This window comes from Buteo buteo, chromosome 3, assembly GCF_964188355.1.
Source record: "Buteo buteo chromosome 3, bButBut1.hap1.1, whole genome shotgun sequence".
NCBI classification, from domain to species: Eukaryota; Metazoa; Chordata; class Aves; order Accipitriformes; family Accipitridae; genus Buteo; species Buteo buteo.
The window spans coordinates 63375295-63378977 of NC_134173.1; positions in this window are offsets into that span (position 1 = coordinate 63375295).

Consider the following 3683-nt stretch of genomic DNA (forward strand, 5'->3'; position numbering starts at 1 on the left):
TTCCCAAAGACTACCAAATGGAGTTCATGATGTGATGAACCATTCAAATGATTCACATTTTTTGGCCCAAAATATCTTAAAGACTGTTTAAAGCCCTCAATAAAATCTGTAGTCAGTAATTCCGCTCTTCTGCTGGAACCAGACTTCTCTAAAACTAGGGCAAATTTTATCTGTGGAGGAGACAGAACTGGTCAGCCTGCAACTGTGGAATGAGCTCCCTCAAGACTTAAGGTCCTTGTTTCTCTAACCTTGCCTTGTCTAAAATAAATAGAGCAAGAATTGCATTTTTCAAAGAAAACAAAGCCAAACAAAGCCAAAACTGATAAAGCTGTACCAAAATAAGACATTCCAGGGCACACACTTCTCTCCAGAGGAGGGGAGAAGAGTAAACATTACATGATAGATATTAATCACATCACTTAAGGCATCAGTGCAAGACATTCTGATCCTGAATAGAGCTGTCTCATAGTTCAAATACTATGCAGATTAAAAATCTGAATACTGAGCTATTCAGCCGATTTGTTGAATGGTCAGCTGTGATACTTTAACTTCTTCCTTAAAACCTCTTTGGAACTGGAAAGCTGCAATGTCCTTCCTTTCTGCAGGGAAGATTGACGTCTGAGACTGACACAGCTACCGGACAAATCAGTAGTAATTGTAGTAAAAATAGAAATAAGGGATGCCTGAATACATATGATGTATTTTTGGAAGACAGCACAGCTTTTATAAAGGTAAGTCCTGCCTTAGAATTCTATGACATGCCTTTGAAGGAGCTGACAAACATGTGGGTAAAGGGGATCCAGTCGATAAGGGTTGCTTCTTTGCCAAAGGGTTTTGTGCATTAAATTTTTTTTTGCCTGGTTTCAGTGAACACCTACAAGTTAATGGGAGAGGAAGTAACAATCATTTCTTGTACAGAAAACCCCTGAGCTCAAAACGGTTGAAAGCTGATCCCAGTATCATGTATGTTTGTCTTGTTCTTATAGTCTTTATTACACAAACATCTTCACTCTTCCCCACACACACAACGATATCAAACTACATAAGCCTTTGATCTGAGCGTTTGCTGTTTTATCCAGCTATTGATCATTTCAGCACCTTTCATTAATTGGCAATAAGGGATCATCATCAGAGTAAGAAACAAAGTTTGGAATTTGGTTGGAAATTAGTTTGAATCTCTCTTTTCTCAATTTTCTTCCCACTGGACTTTAATCCCTCCTCATTAAATGGCAGTTGCTCTACTTCCCTACCTTACTGACGTGATGTGAAAGACTGAGAGGTGCCTTGACTTTGCAGTAATGAGGGACAGTAGACACCCTATTTACAGAGAAGGCAGGAAAAAATGTGTTGTAGGAATACAGACATGATCTGTCCTTGGTTTTATGAAAGGTAAAGATCAGAATTCACTTCAGCAGAATGCTTTAATGACTCCCAGGTTGAAAGCAGGGTAAAAAAATGCTACCTGGAAACATAGTGGTGCGCAATAACACAATGACAATGAATCTCTTTCTTTTAATACGGTCATCTGCAGTTCTGCTGACATAGCCCTGTAAGCCGTGTTCCTGTGAAGTAATGGAAGAAAGCCCTGGGTTACAATTTCCAGGCTGTCAGAGAAACCCAGTCATGACTTGATAGGGCTTCTATCATGCCACTATTAGCATTAGCAGCCTGGAAGGAAAAAACTAGAGCCCTTCAAAAAGTTATTTGAGAGACATCTGCAGGGAAGCTGAACCCATGTGAGCTCTGGTCTAGTTTAAGGACTATCTCTGTTAGCAGGCGTTAAACAGTTTTATTCAGCAGCATAAGGTAGACAAAACCTGCCCCAATTCATTTAGCTGCAAATAGGCATCTACTGTCTTTTGAGATGCTTTTGGGTACCCAGGACAACCATGTGAGGCTGCCAGATGAGGCTCTGAGTTCCCAGGGGACCCATCCCTTTCGGAGGGTCGGCTGCAGAGAAAGAGGTACCAAGGGCATCTGCGGTGGCACAATGAATTGCTCTCAGTTTTTTACAGCCACAGAGTGATTCAAGTTAGATCGAGCTGCTTTGGGTTTTGACCCCTGAGGACCAGAATGACAGCAGAGCCCTGCCCTACCGGTCAGCACGGATGGGACCTTTGGCCTCTGCAGTGACAAGAAGGGAGCTCCTCTGGTAGCTGTGAATCACTGCCCGCTGACAAGACCCTTCAGCTTCACGGAGCTGATGATCTTTTCTTTTCAAAACTGCGCTGTGAGCTAGTTTTCTACACTGTAGATCAGATGCCTTTTATCTCAAGCCTACTGCCTGTGTGAAAAAATAACAACATACATGGCTCTACTTTGGGCTACAGCAACCATGAGATGCAGCTGTGTTTCAAGGAGCAGGTTCCAGAAACCAAGGGAGAATCAATGTCAAGCTGCAAACAGTGCAAGAGCCATTTCTGTTGGACAGCCTTCAACATCGATTAGATTTTTTTCTATTTTTACCTGATTTATTGTGGTTTTATGTAAAGGGCTCAGAAAATCACTAGTAGATAAGTGCCCTGGAAATACAAATACAAAAATGTACTTATGTTCCTATTTTTCAAATCACTTCTTACAAGCCGAATCTTGTGACCACAAGAAAGGTACATTGCATAGATTACTAAGTGTGTGCAGGGAAAACTGAAGTGAAGCCGGGGTCCGCTGAGAAAAGCCCGTGATAAAAAGAGAAAGGCTAAGAACCTCCTGGAAAGCTGTAAATATAATTAAAACATGGATAGGAGAATGTCAAATGGATTAAGGTTAATGGTTCACAGACTGCCACAGCTTGCTCATGAAGAGCATTAATGGTTTTATCAGAAAAAAAGTGAAAAAGGAGACAGTGCACCAATCTGCCTCACTTCTGAAGCAATCTGCAGAGCGCTAGCTACTGCCCTCAAAGATGTTGCTCAACCAGGTTAAGAATGGCCACCTGAAGACTGCACTATATCAAGGTGGGAGGGCAAAAGCCTTAGAAACCTGGATCTGCAACCTGAAATCTGAACCTCACCTAGTTTACGGTCTGATCCAAAATAAAATGTTGCAGGAAGCTTGGGCTGGCTTGAAATATTATCTCAGAGCATCTCTTTCAGCTCGCTCAGAGCATCTCTTTCAGCTCCCTCCTGCATTATTTGGCAGTGTCTTTTGATACCACTGTTCCTCTCGCAGTGATTTCAGATGCAGCTGGCTCTTCTCCAGGCGAATGCTGGCTGGGGAGCTGGGGGAGAGGCCGCTGTGGAGGAAAAGCCCTTGTTGTATGTGCTGTGCATGGAGAGGATATCCTAGCTGTGCTCACATCACGTGGAGGGAGGTGGGAAAGAGGGGACGGGGGCCGTACACTGAGGAGCTGGATAAGAAATGGAAATCCCAAATTCGACATGGAATGTGAAATAAAACCCCCAAATGGTAATGACTTTGAGAAATGGTCCAGAAGTCTAAAGGTTCTGGTTTCTTCAGGGAATTAGTAATACAAAAGTCAGTCTAATTTTGCTCAGCAGAAGAGAAACAATACCTAGCTGACAAGATAGCTCCAAGTACAGGAGATGACTAGTTAGATTACTCTGAACAAAGAAGGCTGCCGTGACAGCAAAGTTTCCTTTCTTGTGTCTCACATTCTTAACAGATGTTTACTGAGAGCACTTTTTTCCACTTGGTCTTTTCAAAAATCTAGTTCAAAGGAGTTA